General features: G+C 44.4%; 13 non-coding genes across 13 annotated transcripts; all 13 read right to left on the bottom strand.

The window, feature by feature from the left end:
- Positions 1–6,130: 6,130 nt before the first annotated feature.
- On the bottom strand, positions 6,131–6,203 carry trnak-cuu (transfer RNA lysine (anticodon CUU)). Its single transcript has one exon. It is a non-coding gene; the product is annotated as a tRNA-Lys (tRNA).
- Positions 6,204–7,156: 953 nt separating this feature from the next.
- Positions 7,157–7,267, bottom strand: trnal-caa (transfer RNA leucine (anticodon CAA)). Its single transcript has 2 exons — positions 7,230–7,267; positions 7,157–7,202 (listed from the first exon to the last, which is right to left on the bottom strand). It is a non-coding gene; the product is annotated as a tRNA-Leu (tRNA).
- Positions 7,268–7,729: 462 nt separating this feature from the next.
- trnak-cuu (transfer RNA lysine (anticodon CUU)) lies at positions 7,730–7,802 on the bottom strand. Its single transcript has one exon. It is a non-coding gene; the product is annotated as a tRNA-Lys (tRNA).
- Positions 7,803–8,755: 953 nt separating this feature from the next.
- On the bottom strand, positions 8,756–8,866 carry trnal-caa (transfer RNA leucine (anticodon CAA)). The gene is made up of 2 exons: positions 8,829–8,866; positions 8,756–8,801 (listed from the first exon to the last, which is right to left on the bottom strand). It is a non-coding gene; the product is annotated as a tRNA-Leu (tRNA).
- A 463-nt stretch (positions 8,867–9,329) lies between these two features.
- On the bottom strand, positions 9,330–9,402 carry trnak-cuu (transfer RNA lysine (anticodon CUU)). Its single transcript has one exon. It is a non-coding gene; the product is annotated as a tRNA-Lys (tRNA).
- A 953-nt stretch (positions 9,403–10,355) lies between these two features.
- Positions 10,356–10,466, bottom strand: trnal-caa (transfer RNA leucine (anticodon CAA)). The gene is made up of 2 exons: positions 10,429–10,466; positions 10,356–10,401 (listed from the first exon to the last, which is right to left on the bottom strand). It is a non-coding gene; the product is annotated as a tRNA-Leu (tRNA).
- A 462-nt stretch (positions 10,467–10,928) lies between these two features.
- trnak-cuu (transfer RNA lysine (anticodon CUU)) lies at positions 10,929–11,001 on the bottom strand. The gene has a single exon. It is a non-coding gene; the product is annotated as a tRNA-Lys (tRNA).
- A 953-nt stretch (positions 11,002–11,954) lies between these two features.
- On the bottom strand, positions 11,955–12,065 carry trnal-caa (transfer RNA leucine (anticodon CAA)). The gene is made up of 2 exons: positions 12,028–12,065; positions 11,955–12,000 (listed from the first exon to the last, which is right to left on the bottom strand). It is a non-coding gene; the product is annotated as a tRNA-Leu (tRNA).
- A 460-nt stretch (positions 12,066–12,525) lies between these two features.
- Positions 12,526–12,598, bottom strand: trnak-cuu (transfer RNA lysine (anticodon CUU)). The gene has a single exon. It is a non-coding gene; the product is annotated as a tRNA-Lys (tRNA).
- Positions 12,599–13,551: 953 nt separating this feature from the next.
- On the bottom strand, positions 13,552–13,662 carry trnal-caa (transfer RNA leucine (anticodon CAA)). Its single transcript has 2 exons — positions 13,625–13,662; positions 13,552–13,597 (listed from the first exon to the last, which is right to left on the bottom strand). It is a non-coding gene; the product is annotated as a tRNA-Leu (tRNA).
- Positions 13,663–14,122: 460 nt separating this feature from the next.
- trnak-cuu (transfer RNA lysine (anticodon CUU)) lies at positions 14,123–14,195 on the bottom strand. Its single transcript has one exon. It is a non-coding gene; the product is annotated as a tRNA-Lys (tRNA).
- A 953-nt stretch (positions 14,196–15,148) lies between these two features.
- Positions 15,149–15,259, bottom strand: trnal-caa (transfer RNA leucine (anticodon CAA)). The gene is made up of 2 exons: positions 15,222–15,259; positions 15,149–15,194 (listed from the first exon to the last, which is right to left on the bottom strand). It is a non-coding gene; the product is annotated as a tRNA-Leu (tRNA).
- A 460-nt stretch (positions 15,260–15,719) lies between these two features.
- Positions 15,720–15,792, bottom strand: trnak-cuu (transfer RNA lysine (anticodon CUU)). The gene has a single exon. It is a non-coding gene; the product is annotated as a tRNA-Lys (tRNA).
- Between the last annotated feature and the right edge of the window lie 83 nt (positions 15,793–15,875).

Here is a 15,875-nt window from a genome sequence, read left to right as displayed (position 1 = left end):
GCAGAAAAAGGAAGGAAGCCCTTACTAGATAGCTTGTTTTATTTCACAGTCGCTTTGTGAGAGAGAAGCATGTGAGAGGATGTAGTTTAGTGTGAACGGGGGGATCTCTTCTTTGACTGCTTCATTTGTAGCATTATGGCCCTGTGAGGTGACTCTTTACACTTTAAAAAAGCAAGTATTTACAACTGGATTAACATTAAAATAAAATGTAGAAAAATATTATAATTGTGAACCAGACTGGTGTATTGTTACACGAAAGCTATATAGCTAAATGTATGGCACCAGATGATTAACTCTGCTGAAAATGGCTGGTGTTGCACATTGCAAACTGAAACAATAAAAAATATACATATGCACAAATGCACATTAAATAAATCTAAAGGTTATAACAATATTCACCGTGATCTCAGTGTCAGTTTTTAAAATTATTGGTACTCTGTTTCAGTCACTAAAATTCTGGCTATAAACTTCATATATTCTACCTGTGAGTGAGATTTAATTTTCTCATTATTAAAGGAAAGTCCTTGTGAGAGATGCGCAAAAGATCTTTCTGTATACAGTATGTGCCAGAATGAAACGATTCAGGTGTGTTTCAGCGAACATTTGATAGCTTTTGATTTATTTATTTTTTCCCAGAGGAAGTTAAAACACAATACACGGCTGAGTCATTTTTTTACATGAGAGAAAGGATGTTAGGAACCCATTTATGTGTAAAACTTTCTCGTATAATACACAAAAACTACTGGTACACAGGTTACATTTTAAGATGTTATTACTTTAAAAATTGTGCCCTGGGTATTTAAGCACTAGTAATGCCAAGCAACAGTATTTTTTTTTAATAATCATTGCTGTAAAAACATTGCACAAGAACCACCATGCAGTAAATGCAGAAAGACTGTTAAAGAGATAACAGACATGGACATCAACTACAAATAGCATTTTTTTGAACTGCAGATTCTGCTTTACTCTGCAATTTCTGTGGCCCGAAGAGAGATTACATCCAACCAACTCAGTAGACTACATAGTATAGTGTCACTTTATATTTTACTTGCATGGCTCACTTTCATTTTTATAATCCAGGAAACTAAATAATATGAGGAAAGACTTTTTTTCTGTGAGCAGATATGGTAAAAGAGACTTGACACCAAAGAAGTATTAGTTTGAAATTACTTGAGATAGAAGCATGGATATATTTCTAATCAAAGCATTATATAACCTATTTGTGCACATACCCTCACAATCACAACCATGACAACCAGGGTGAAAAGGACACTTTAATGAAGACAAGACTGAAGACTATTGCAGGCCATTAAGAAGAGACTGAGATTGCACTGAGAAATCGAAGGCGTGCCGCAATGAATCTCCACAAGATGCTTAACAGGGCACAGAGAGATACTGGCTGCTTGTAAAGCAGAGCAGGTCAGCCACTAATCAGAAGATCGGTGGTTCGATCCCAAGGCTGCATCCTGGCTGCATGCCAAATATCCTTGGGCAAGATACCAACCCCATGTTTGCCTACTGGTGGTGGGCAGAGGGCCCAGTGGCGCCTGTGTCCGGCAGCCTCGCCTCTGTCAGTGCGCCCCAGGGCAGCTGTGGCTACAATGTAGCTTGCTATCGCCTGTGTGTGAATGGGTGAATGACTGAATGTAGTGTAAAGCGCTTTGGGGTCCTTAAGGACTAGAAAAGTGCTATACAAATACAGGCCATTTACCATTTACCAATATGAGAGAGAAAAAAAAATCCTTGGGCAACAGAGAGTCAATGGTTTTGTTGTAGGCTCGTGCTTGAGGTCAAGGCGGCTTGATTCTGACAATGTTGGGGTTTTTGTTTTTTTTTTTACAGTTGATGATACAGTAGCAGTACTAGTACCACAATCATAGTGCCATCATCCTATACATCACAGCGCTGACAACACTGTTATGTTAATGTGAAACTAATAGCTTTGACAAAATCACAAAATTTTGATGGGCCAGAAATGGGAAACTCTCTTTTTGATGTGATGGCATCAGGGCAGGCAAGACAAGCAGTGCTTTTCAGGTTAATCAATTAAAACCAAAGTTAAAGCGATGCCTGTCCATTGATCTTTTTTATAATTTTAATAATTATTAGATTTTGCATTTTATAACAACAAAAACAAAAATACAACAATAAAGAACAAGAAAAAACAAAACAAAACAGTGAGGTTTTAACATCTGTTGCATTAAGCTGGAACGTCCGCTTCAGGTAGACAAATAGGTGCAAAAACTGTCCCATTTTTCCACCGAAGCTTCAGTCGCGTGATGTAACCTTCCCAACATCTTTTTTGCAAGAAACGTCTCAATCATTCTTTCTTTCCACTTTTTAAGTGTTGGAGTATGGGAGTCCTTCCAATGTGGAACTTCTCCTTTGTCTCCTAGTGGACACAATTTAGGTGATATGGGCAAGTTACAAGGTGTCCATCCCTGCATATATTTCAATACAGTTTTCCAAACTGGGAAAACCAGAGGGTATGTATCAAAGTACCTTTAGTTTGGTGGCATTTCCAACACTGGTCATCTATACCAACACTTTGTAGTTAGCTAAAAGTCAGAGTTGTCACACTGCTGGAGTAGATGCCTCAACACAGACCTTCAGTGACACTTTACTCAAGGATTTTGCATTAATAAACTTGGTAGACATATTTCTACCATAACATTGCCAGGGCAAAAGTTGTGGCTTTCCCAATCCTCTTTGTCTGACGGATACAGGAAAATGCTTAGGACACTGTCTGTAATTTCAGGCCAAATGTTTGGTCCTGCAGCCAAACCAGCCCATGGAATACAGCACACAGGTGAACAAAGTGAGGCAGGAGTTTGTTGAATTCCCCTTGTGACTTTTATAGGCTTTCTTCCTACTAAAGACTTTTGACAAGAAATTATTCATATTTGAGCTTTAATTCAACCTCTCTTTTAACCTATAGGTGGCAGTAAGTGGCTAAACTTGTGCCGTTTGGCTGGGATAACTGTCAGTTATCTCATTAAAACAGAATAATCCAGTACAGAGAAGCTGACACTATGATCACATGATCCAGGCCACAGGTGAAGATGAACAAACTAATGTCACAGTTTCCAAGCATTTCAGTTCAGTTCAGTTCAGTTCATTTTTATTTCAAACATTTCAAACATGTGCCTTCACAATCATTACAAAATATCATTCCATTATTTGTTTGAAAAGGAGTAGGCTGAAGTATTTACTTATTTGTCCCTACCCCCTCAAGTTTTACCTCTCATTCATTTAATTTTTTTTTGTCTTAAATTAAACAAACAACATATGAAACATATGAAGTAAAACAAAACATAACATACATAAATCAAAAATAAGAAATTAGCAAGCCCCACCACAGTATAGTTTCTTTCATATGAAAAATACAGAATGTGTATATTTGCAGATACACAAGTATCCTCTACACAGTAGCTCATATATGGCAGTAGTAAAGCACAGTATAAAATGTGCAGTGCTTTCTGATCCAACATATGCTTTGCTTTCCCCAGGACGGCAATGCCCCGTGCCAATTTCCCCCGAACATAAGTAATGTGTGGCTTCCAACAGAGCTTGTGGTCAATGATCACCCTAAGAAATTTTATTTCATTTACTCTTTCTAAATATACATTGTCAACACATATTTCTACTTCGATGTTTTTCTTTTGGTTTCCAAACAACATAAATTTGGTTTTATCTAGATTCAATGATAATTTATTTATATCAAACCACTTCTTTAATATCGTTAATTCCTGTGTGATCATTTCCAAAACCTGTGGCAATTCCCCACCTGCACACAGTATATTTGTGTCATCTGCAAATATTACAAACTTTAAAATCTCCGATACTCTGCAGATATCATTTAAGTACATAATAAACATTTTTGGACCCAGTACTGAACCTTGAGGTACTCCACAAGCTATATCCATCAAATTAGATTTATATTCATTTATTTGTACATATTGTTGCCTATTCCCTACATAGCTTTTTAACCATTCCAAAACCACTCCCCTAAACCCGTACTTTTCCAGTTTTTTTAATAGACTTTCATGATTAACAGTATCAAACGCCTTCTTTAGATCTAAGAAAACTCCGAGCGCATACCTCTTATTATCCATACATTCCGTTATCTTTTCCATTAAATCTATCAGTGCCAAAGCTGTTGATCTGTTGCTTCTGAACCCATACTGACTATCTGTCATTAATTCATATTTTTCCACAAAACTGTCAAATCTTTTTATGAAGAGTTTTTCCAGTATCTTAGAGAACTGGGAGAGTATTGACACTGGTCTATAGTTTGTAAAATGATGTCTTTCACCAGTTTTGTAAATGGGAATAACTTTAGCAACTTTCATTTTTTGTGGAAAAACTCCTTTTTGAAACGACAAGTTGAATATATATTTTAATGGTTTTACGATACCATCAATAACTGTCTTTCATTCTTCATACAGTTATTTTCAATCATGTTTTATTTTTGTTGTTGAATATAATCGTTGTACCATTCACCTTGTCATTAGATGTCATAATAATTAATTATTGACACTATATTTTTGTTTGTAAAGCATTTGGTTTTCCTTTTTCTTGCCAGGTTGTATTTTTTGCACAAATGAAAATGACTCTGATAGATGTATGTTTTTAAAAACAAACACTGATAAGTCACAATCAGCATTTCTTAAAAGTGCTCTCTTTGGATATTCTGAACTATTTTTATCTGATACATATAGTTATAATACATATGTGGAGATGTATGAAATAAGCAGAACACATATGAATACCAATGTAAATAGATTTTCAACATTCTTTTTTACTTTAAGAGTGAAATATTGGAATAACTAAATAAGAAACGGTTAATGGCAGGTGTGTTGCTTTGTACATAAACTTTATCAATGTGCAGATTTGTCTGGATTGCTCCTGCTTATTTAATTGTATCTTGAACTGGAATAAACAAGGTTTCCTCACTAAAAAATTAAAGCGTTTATGTCTATGTGCTGTCCTGCAAATAAAAGTCCACAGAGAGCAGAACCACTGTGGTACTGAAGAGCAACTTGCAGTGACCCGGCCTGGTAACAACTTAACTGTAGTTGGTACTCCAAACACCTCAAGCACAAGACAACACAGCACATATAGCGTCTCAGCTGTTCCTAGAACTGCGCTCTTCTGGACAGAGATCTCGGATGTTGTTCCTTGGCAATAGGGTCTCATCCCAACAGGCAACATTGCGATGATTGTGAAAAGTCATCACTATTTTATGTCTTGGAACTGTGAAGACGTGGGGAATTTACATGTTGGGAATGACAGTGGGCCTCTAAGAATGAGAGAGGGTTGGAACGAATCTATACATGTGCTCTACGTGTGAAATGAAAATAATAAACCTAAAAAAGTATTAAGCACCTTAAATCTGTATAATTTCAAAACCTGACTGGGTTTGGAATACACTATGTGATGGCCAAAACATGAAGCTATTTTATTGTTGTCACTAATATCACAAACACCTTGATGTGATTATGTTCGACTGGATGGTTTGAACTTCTGCTCTAAGAATCTTTTACGGCCACAAGTGAGCTTATATTGGAATATACTGAGAACCCAGAGTGTATTATGAGGCCGTGAAAGAGTGCCTTTTGCGTAACTATGAGACGCCTTAGGCCGTGACAAATCGTCAGTATGTTGCGTGTTGGGAATGATAGTGCTCTAGTGTCTTATACACAGTAGATTTTAAGACATTCTAGATGTATTATTGAAATAAGAAAAAGAAGAAAGACACAATTCCTATAACCTACAAAGCTGACTTCACAGCAGCGCTACAGCTACCTCAACAAGTCACACTTTGTTGAGAAAACTCATTGCCGCTGCTTATATCTGTGAGCTCATGCTTTCATTCACTACCCACAGTTTGTGACCCTAGGTGAGAGTAGGGATGCAGCTGTAATCTGAAGAGTGTTGCTTTTTCGCTAAGCTCTCTTGAAATTTAGTCCAGAAGCATCAAATGGTGGAGACGTGGACTTGTGCAGACACGACAGTGTAACTTTGGTTTCTGTTACCATACATTCATCTTCCTTTGCACAACACGCCATTTGCTGTTCTCTATACACACGTGTTTTCTCTCTTGCGGGCATTTGCACAAAAGTCCCCTCGCCCAACGTGGGGCTCGAACCCACGACCCTGAGATTAAGAGTCTCATGCTCTCCCGACTGAGCTAGCTGGGCTTCTTCAGCAGAAAGGCTTTAAGATGGACACAGGTTCTTATAGCTGGGGGAGGTTGACTAGCATTTCAAGCGCAGGCAAAGAAAGCACAGGCTACTTTCAAGTTTTTCTATCATCCATTCAAGCTCTTATGTCCTTGTATGCATGCCACACCACGGGGCATGCTCCGATTGAGACGACTGAATGTCTCCCGGGGAATCTTCTCCCCAGATCTGGACCAGGGCATCACTGAGCTCCTGGACAGTCTGAGTTCCAACCTGGTGGTGTCAGATGGACCAAAGCTAAATGTCCCAGGGGTGTTGTATTGAATTTTGGTCAAGTAGGCCAATATAGGGTTGGGGGGTGGGGAGTGTCGGTCAGCGGTATCAGTCCCCACGCAAACTGCCTGCATACTCTTGTCGGATGAGGCCGGGCAGCAGGAAGAAAGCCAGGAGCCATTGCACCAGCGTAGGGTCTGACAGTGGGTCGGAGAATTTCATGCCCATACCTAACTGCACTCATTGTGCCGTTGCCTTGCCTGTAGAGGCCTGTGCATACCTCAGTGCATGTGCCTCTCCAGACCATCACTGACCCACCAGCAAAGCACTCATAATCAAGGATGTTACATTCAGCATAAAGTTCCCCACGACTTCTCGGGAAGCTTTCACATGTGTTATATGTTCTAAGGTTAAATCCGCTGTCCTCTGTGAAAAGCACAGGGTGCCAGTGGTGGAGGTGGCAATTCTGGTATTCCATGACAAATGCCAGATACAAGCGGGATTTCAATTCAGGCTTCCACTTAGAAAGCAGAGCTCTGTCATGTTAACGAAAGCTCTTCACTACAAAAGTTCCTATAAGCTGCAAAGCTGATTTCACAGCAACCCTACAGCTACCTCAACAAGCCGCACTTTGTTGAGTTTAACACACAAAGGTTGATGAAGCTCTTGAAAACATATTTTTAAGTAAAGAAAGTAGATGTCAGGAGTGGGATTTGAACCCACGCCTCCATTTGGAGACCAGAAGTCCCTTTTGTCTGGAAGGAGCCTATCCTTGAGTCTGGCGCCTTAGACCACTCGGCCATCCTGACGAGTTGACCAACGACCTCTTCAAAGTCATCCTGGATGTTCAAATGTCCCAACCACCTCAGCAGGCTCCTTTCGATGTGGAGGAGTTGCAGCTGTAATCTGAGTTCCTCCTGAAATACTAAGCTTGTCATCCAATCTCCGAGGCCGAGCACTGCCACCCGACGGAGAAAACTCATTGCCGCTGCTTATATCTGTGAGCTCATGCTTTCATTCACTACCCACAGTTTGTGACCCTAAGTGAGAGTAGGGATGCAGGTAAACCTAGAGTGTTGCTTTTTCGCTAAGCTCTCTTGAAATTTAGTCCAGAAGCATCAAATGGTGGAGACGTGGACTTGTGCAGACACGACAGTGTAACTTTGGTTTCTGTTACCATACATTCATCTTCCTTTGCACAACACGCCATTTGCTGTTCTCTATACACACACGTGTTTTCTCTCTTGCGGGCATTTGCACAAAAGTCCCCTCGCCCAACGTGGGGCTCGAACCCACGACCCTGAGATTAAGAGTCTCATGCTCTCCCGACTGAGCTAGCTGGGCTTCTTCAGCAGCAAGGCTTTAAGATGGACACAGGTTCTTATAGCTGGGGGAGGTTGACTAGCATTTCAAGCGCAGGCAAAGAAAGCACAGGCTACTTTCAAGTTTTTCTATCATCCATTCAAGCTCTTATGTCCTTGTATGCATGCCACACCACGGGGCATGCTCCGATTGAGACGACTGAATGTCTCCCGGGGAATCTTCTCCCCAGATCTGGACCAGGGCATCACTGAGCTCCTGGACAGTCTGAGTTCCAACCTGGTGGTGTCAGATGGACCAAAGCTAAATGTCCCAGGGGTGTTGTATTGAATTTTGGTCAAGTAGGCCAATATAGGGTTGGGGGGTGGGGAGTGTCGGTCAGCGGTATCAGTCCCCACGCAAACTGCCTGCATACTCTTGTCGGATGAGGCCGGGCAGCAGGAAGAAAGCCAGGAGCCATTGCACCAGCGTAGGGTCTGACAGTGGGTCGGAGAATTTCATGCCCATACCTAACTGCACTCATTGTGCCGTTGCCTTGCCTGTAGAGGCCTGTGCATACCTCAGTGCATGTGCCTCTCCAGACCATCACTGACCCACCAGCAAAGCACTCATAATCAAGGATGTTACATTCAGCATAAAGTTCCCCACGACTTCTCGGGAAGCTTTCACATGTGTTATATGTTCTAAGGTTAAATCCGCTGTCCTCTGTGAAAAGCACAGGGTGCCAGTGGTGGAGGTGGCAATTCTGGTATTCCATGACAAATGCCAGATACAAGCGGGATTTCAATTCAGGCTTCCACTTAGAAAGCAGAGCTCTGTCATGTTAACGAAAGCTCTTCACTACAAAAGTTCCTATAAGCTGCAAAGCTGATTTCACAGCAACCCTACAGCTACCTCAACAAGCCGCACTTTGTTGAGTTTAACACACAAAGGTTGATGAAGCTCTTGAAAACATATTTTTAAGTAAAGAAAGTAGATGTCAGGAGTGGGATTTGAACCCACGCCTCCATTTGGAGACCAGAAGTCCCTTTTGTCTGGAAGGAGCCTATCCTTGAGTCTGGCGCCTTAGACCACTCGGCCATCCTGACGAGTTGACCAACGACCTCTTCAAAGTCATCCTGGATGTTCAAATGTCCCAACCACCTCAGCAGGCTCCTTTCGATGTGGAGGAGTTGCAGCTGTAATCTGAGTTCCTCCTGAAATACTAAGCTTGTCATCCAATCTCCGAGGCCGAGCACTGCCACCCGACGGAGAAAACTCATTGCCGCTGCTTATATCTGTGAGCTCATGCTTTCATTCACTACCCACAGTTTGTGACCCTAGGTGAGAGTAGGGATGCAGCTGTAATCTGAAGAGTGTTGCTTTTTCGCTAAGCTCTCTTGAAATTTAGTCCAGAAGCATCAAATGGTGGAGACGTGGACTTGTGCAGACACGACAGTGTAACTTTGGTTTCTGTTACCATACATTCATCTTCCTTTGCACAACACGCCATTTGCTGTTCTCTATACACACGTGTTTTCTCTCTTGCGGGCATTTGCACAAAAGTCCCCTCGCCCAACGTGGGGCTCGAACCCACGACCCTGAGATTAAGAGTCTCATGCTCTCCCGACTGAGCTAGCTGGGCTTCTTCGGCAGCAAGGCTTTAAGATGGACACAGGTTCTTATAGCTGGGGGAGGTTGACTAGCATTTCAAGCGCAGGCAAAGAAAGCACAGGCTACTTTCAAGTTTTTCTATCATCCATTCAAGCTCTTATGTCCTTGTATGCATGCCACACCACGGGGCATGCTCCGATTGAGACGACTGAATGTCTCCCGGGGAATCTTCTCCCCAGATCTGGACCAGGGCATCACTGAGCTCCTGGACAGTCTGAGTTCCAACCTGGTGGTGTCAGATGGACCAAAGCTAAATGTCCCAGGGGTGTTGTATTGAATTTTGGTCAAGTAGGCCAATATAGGGTTGGGGGGTGGGGAGTGTCGGTCAGCGGTATCAGTCCCCACGCAAACTGCCTGCATACTCTTGTCGGATGAGGCCGGGCAGCAGGAAGAAAGCCAGGAGCCATTGCACCAGCGTAGGGTCTGACAGTGGGTCGGAGAATTTCATGCCCATACCTAACTGCACTCATTGTGCCGTTGCCTTGCCTGTAGAGGCCTGTGCATACCTCAGTGCATGTGCCTCTCCAGACCATCACTGACCCACCAGCAAAGCACTCATAATCAAGGATGTTACATTCAGCATAAAGTTCCCCACGACTTCTCGGGAAGCTTTCACATGTGTTATATGTTCTAAGGTTAAATCCGCTGTCCTCTGTGAAAAGCACAGGGTGCCAGTGGTGGAGGTGGCAATTCTGGTATTCCATGACAAATGCCAGATACAAGCGGGATTTCAATTCAGGCTTCCACTTAGAAAGCAGAGCTCTGTCATGTTAACGAAAGCTCTTCACTACAAAAGTTCCTATAAGCTGCAAAGCTGATTTCACAGCAACCCTACAGCTACCTCAACAAGCCGCACTTTGTTGAGTTTAACACACAAAGGTTGATGAAGCTCTTGAAAACATATTTTTAAGTAAAGAAAGAAGATGTCAGGAGTGGGATTTGAACCCACGCCTCCATTTGGAGACCAGAAGTCCCTTTTGTCTGGAAGGAGCCTATCCTTGAGTCTGGCGCCTTAGACCACTCGGCCATCCTGACGAGTTGACCAACGACCTCTTCAAAGTCATCCTGGATGTTCAAATGTCCCAACCACCTCAGCAGGCTCCTTTCGATGTGGAGGAGTTGCAGCTGTAATCTGAGTTCCTCCTGAAATACTAAGCTTGTCATCCAATCTCCGAGGCCGAGCACTGCCACCCGACGGAGAAAACTCATTGCCGCTGCTTATATCTGTGAGCTCATGCTTTCATTCACTACCCACAGTTTGTGACCCTAAGTGAGAGTAGGGATGCAGGTAAACCTAGAGTGTTGCTTTTTCGCTAAGCTCTCTTGAAATTTAGTCCAGAAGCATCAAATGGTGGAGACGTGGACTTGTGCAGACACGACAGTGTAACTTTGGTTTCTGTTACCATACATTCATCTTCCTTTGCACAACACGCCATTTGCTGTTCTCTATACACACACGTGTTTTCTCTCTTGCGGGCATTTGCACAAAAGTCCCCTCGCCCAACGTGGGGCTCGAACCCACGACCCTGAGATTAAGAGTCTCATGCTCTCCCGACTGAGCTAGCTGGGCTTCTTCAGCAGCAAGGCTTTAAGATGGACACAGGTTCTTATAGCTGGGGGAGGTTGACTAGCATTTCAAGCGCAGGCAAAGAAAGCACAGGCTACTTTCAAGTTTTTCTATCATCCATTCAAGCTCTTATGTCCTTGTATGCATGCCACACCACGGGGCATGCTCCGATTGAGACGACTGAATGTCTCCCGGGGAATCTTCTCCCCAGATCTGGACCAGGGCATCACTGAGCTCCTGGACAGTCTGAGTTCCAACCTGGTGGTGTCAGATGGACCAAAGCTAAATGTCCCAGGGGTGTTGTATTGAATTTTGGTCAAGTAGGCCAATATAGGGTTGGGGGGTGGGGAGTGTCGGTCAGCGGTATCAGTCCCCACGCAAACTGCCTGCATACTCTTGTCGGATGAGGCCGGGCAGCAGGAAGAAAGCCAGGAGCCATTGCACCAGCGTAGGGTCTGACAGTGGGTCGGAGAATTTCATGCCCATACCTAACTGCACTCATTGTGCCGTTGCCTTGCCTGTAGAGGCCTGTGCATACCTCAGTGCATGTGCCTCTCCAGACCATCACTGACCCACCAGCAAAGCACTCATAATCAAGGATGTTACATTCAGCATAAAGTTCCCCACGACTTCTCGGGAAGCTTTCACATGTGTTATATGTTCTAAGGTTAAATCCGCTGTCCTCTGTGAAAAGCACAGGGTGCCAGTGGTGGAGGTGGCAATTCTGGTATTCCATGACAAATGCCAGATACAAGCGGGATTTCAATTCAGGCTTCCACTTAGAAAGCAGAGCTCTGTCATGTTAACGAAAGCTCTTCACTACAAAAGTTCCTATAAGCTGCAAAGCTGATTTCACAGCAACCCTACAGCTACCTCAACAAGCCGCACTTTGTTGAGTTTAACACACAAAGGTTGATGAAGCTCTTGAAAACATATTTTTAAGTAAAGAAAGTAGATGTCAGGAGTGGGATTTGAACCCACGCCTCCATTTGGAGACCAGAAGTCCCTTTTGTCTGGAAGGAGCCTATCCTTGAGTCTGGCGCCTTAGACCACTCGGCCATCCTGACGAGTTGACCAACGACCTCTTCAAAGTCATCCTGGATGTTCAAATGTCCCAACCACCTCAGCAGGCTCCTTTCGATGTGGAGGAGTTGCAGCTGTAATCTGAGTTCCTCCTGAAATACTAAGCTTGTCATCCAATCTCCGAGGCCGAGCACTGCCACCCGACGGAGAAAACTCATTGCCGCTGCTTATATCTGTGAGCTCATGCTTTCATTCACTACCCACAGTTTGTGACCCTAGGTGAGAGTAGGGATGCAGGTAAACCTAGAGTGTTGCTTTTTCGCTAAGCTCTCTTGAAATTTAGTCCAGAATCATCAAATGGTGGAGACGTGGACTTGTGCAGACACGACAGTGTAACTTTGTTTTCTGTTACCATACATTCATCTTCCTTTGCACAACACGCCATTTGCTGTTCTCTATACACACGTGTTTTCTCTCTTGCGGGCATTTGCACAAAAGTCCCCTCGCCCAACGTGGGGCTCGAACCCACGACCCTGAGATTAAGAGTCTCATGCTCTCCCGACTGAGCTAGCTGGGCTTCTTCAGCAGCAAGGCTTTAAGATGGACACAGGTTCTTATAGCTGGGGGAGGTTGACTAGCATTTCAAGCGCAGGCAAAGAAAGCACAGGCTACTTTCAAGTTTTTCTATCATCCATTCAAGCTCTTATGTCCTTGTATGCATGCCACACCACGGGGCATGCTCCGATTGAGACGACTGAATGTCTCCCGGGGAATCTTCTCCCCAGATCTGGACCAGGGCATCACTGAGCTCCTGGACAGTCTGAGTTCCAACCTGGTGGTGTCAGATGGACCAAAGCTAAATGTCCCAGGGGTGTTGTATTGAATTTTGGTCAAGTAGGCCAATATAGGGTTGGGGGGTGGGGAGTGTCGGTCAGCGGTATCAGTCCCCACGCAAACTGCCTGCATACTCTTGTCGGATGAGGCCGGGCAGCAGGAAGAAAGCCAGGAGCCATTGCACCAGCGTAGGGTCTGACAGTGGGTCGGAGAATTTCATGCCCATACCTAACTGCACTCATTGTGCCGTTGCCTTGCCTGTAGAGGCCTGTGCATACCTCAGTGCATGTGCCTCTCCAGACCATCACTGACCCACCAGCAAAGCACTCATAATCAAGGATGTTACATTCAGCATAAAGTTCCCCACGACTTCTCGGGAAGCTTTCACATGTGTTATATGTTCTAAGGTTAAATCCGCTGTCCTCTGTGAAAAGCACAGGGTGCCAGTGGTGGAGGTGGCAATTCTGGTATTCCATGACAAATGCCAGATACAAGCGGGATTTCAATTCAGGCTTCCACTTAGAAAGCAGAGCTCTGTCATGTTAACGAAAGCTCTTCACTACAAAAGTTCCTATAAGCTGCAAAGCTGATTTCACAGCAACCCTACAGCTACCTCAACAAGCCGCAGTTTGTTGAGTTTAACAAACAAAGGTTGATGAAGCTCTTGAAAACATATTTTTAAGTAAAGAAAGTAGATGTCAGGAGTGGGATTTGAACCCACGCCTCCATTTGGAGACCAGAAGTCCCTTTTGTCTGGAAGGAGCCTATCCTTGAGTCTGGCGCCTTAGACCACTCGGCCATCCTGACGAGTTGACCAACGACCTCTTCAAAGTCATCCTGGATGTTCAAATGTCCCAACCACCTCAGCAGGCTCCTTTCGATGTGGAGGAGTTGCAGCTGTAATCTGAGTTCCTCCTGAAATACTAAGCTTGTCATCCAATCTCCGAGGCCGAGCACTGCCACCCGACGGAGAAAACTCATTGCCGCTGCTTATATCTGTGAGCTCATGCTTTCATTCACTACCCACAGTTTGTGACCCTAAGTGAGAGTAGGGATGCAGGTAAACCTAGAGTGTTGCTTTTTCGCTAAGCTCTCTTGAAATTTAGTCCAGAAGCATCAAATGGTGGAGACGTGGACTTGTGCAGACACGACAGTGTAACTTTGGTTTCTGTTACCATACATTCATCTTCCTTTGCACAACACGCCATTTGCTGTTCTCTATACACACGTGTTTTCTCTCTTGCGGGCATTTGCACAAAAGTCCCCTCGCCCAACGTGGGGCTCGAACCCACGACCCTGAGATTAAGAGTCTCATGCTCTCCCGACTGAGCTAGCTGGGCTTCTTCAGCAGCAAGGCTTTAAGATGGACACAGGTTCTTATAGCTGGGGGAGGTTGACTAGCATTTCAAGCGCAGGCAAAGAAAGCACAGGCTACTTTCAAGTTTTTCTATCATCCATTCAAGCTCTTATGTCCTTGTATGCATGCCACACCACGGGGCATGCTCCGATTGAGACGACTGAATGTCTACCGGGGAATCTTCTCCCCAGATCTGGACCAGGGCATCACTGAGCTCCTGGACAGTCTGAGTTCCAACCTGGTGGTGTCAGATGGACCAAAGCTAAATGTCCCAGGGGTGTTGTATTGAATTTTGGTCAAGTAGGCCAATATAGGGTTGGGGGGTGGGGAGTGTCGGTCAGCGGTATCAGTCCCCACGCAAACTGCCTGCATACTCTTGTCGGATGAGGCCGGGCAGCAGGAAGAAAGCCAGGAGCCATTGCACCAGCGTAGGGTCTGACAGTGGGTCGGAGAATTTCATGCCCATACCTAACTGCACTCATTGTGCCGTTGCCTTGCCTGTAGAGGCCTGTGCATACCTCAGTGCATGTGCCTCTCCAGACCATCACTGACCCACCAGCAAAGCACTCATAATCAAGGATGTTACATTCAGCATAAAGTTCCCCACGACTTCTCGGGAAGCTTTCACATGTGTTATATGTTCTAAGGTTAAATCCGCTGTCCTCTGTGAAAAGCACAGGGTGCCAGTGGTGGAGGTGGCAATTCTGGTATTCCATGACAAATGCCAGATACAAGCGGGATTTCAATTCAGGCTTCCACTTAGAAAGCAGAGCTCTGTCATGTTAACGAAAGCTCTTCACTACAAAAGTTCCTATAAGCTGCAAAGCTGATTTCACAGCAACCCTACAGCTACCTCAACAAGCCGCACTTTGTTGAGTTTAACACACAAAGGTTGATGAAGCTCTTGAAAACATATTTTTAAGTAAAGAAAGTAGATGTCAGGAGTGGGATTTGAACCCACGCCTCCATTTGGAGACCAGAAGTCCCTTTTGTCTGGAAGGAGCCTATCCTTGAGTCTGGCGCCTTAGACCACTCGGCCATCCTGACGAGTTCACCAACGACCTCTTCAAAGTCATCCTGGATGTTCAAATGTCCCAACCACCTCAGCAGGCTCCTTTCGATGTGGAGGAGTTGCAGCTGTAATCTGAGTTCCTCCTGAAATACTAAGCTTGTCATCCAATCTCCGAGGCCGAGCACTGCCACCCGACGGAGAAAACTCATTGCCGCTGCTTATATCTGTGAGCTCATGCTTTCATTCACTACCCACAGTTTGTGACCCTAGGTGAGAGTAGGGATGCAGGTAAACCTAGAGTGTTGCTTTTTCGCTAAGCTCTCTTGAAATTTAGTCCAGAAGAATCAAATGGTGGAGACGTGGACTTGTGCAGACACGACAGTGTAACTTTGGTTTCTGTTACCATACATTCATCTTCCTTTGCACAACACGCCATTTGCTGTTCTCTATACACACGTGTTTTCTCTCTTGCGGGCATTTGCACAAAAGTCCCCTTGCCCAACGTGGGGCTCGAACCCACGACCCTGAGATTAAGAGTCTCATGCTCTCCCGACTGAGCTAGCTGGGCTTCTTCAGCAGCAAGGCTTTAAGATGGACACAGGTTCTTATAGCTGGGGGAGGTTGACTAGCATTTCAAGCGCAGGCAAAGAA

The sequence above is a fragment of the Copadichromis virginalis genome, linkage group LG22 (assembly GCF_057382275.1).
Source record: "Copadichromis virginalis isolate Kocher_CV1m ecotype Utaka linkage group LG22, C_Virginalis_male_GT1.1, whole genome shotgun sequence".
NCBI lineage: Eukaryota > Metazoa > Chordata > Actinopteri > Cichliformes > Cichlidae > Copadichromis > Copadichromis virginalis.
The sequence above is the reverse complement of the archived record's forward strand: the minus strand, read 5'-3'. Positions and strand labels throughout refer to the sequence as shown.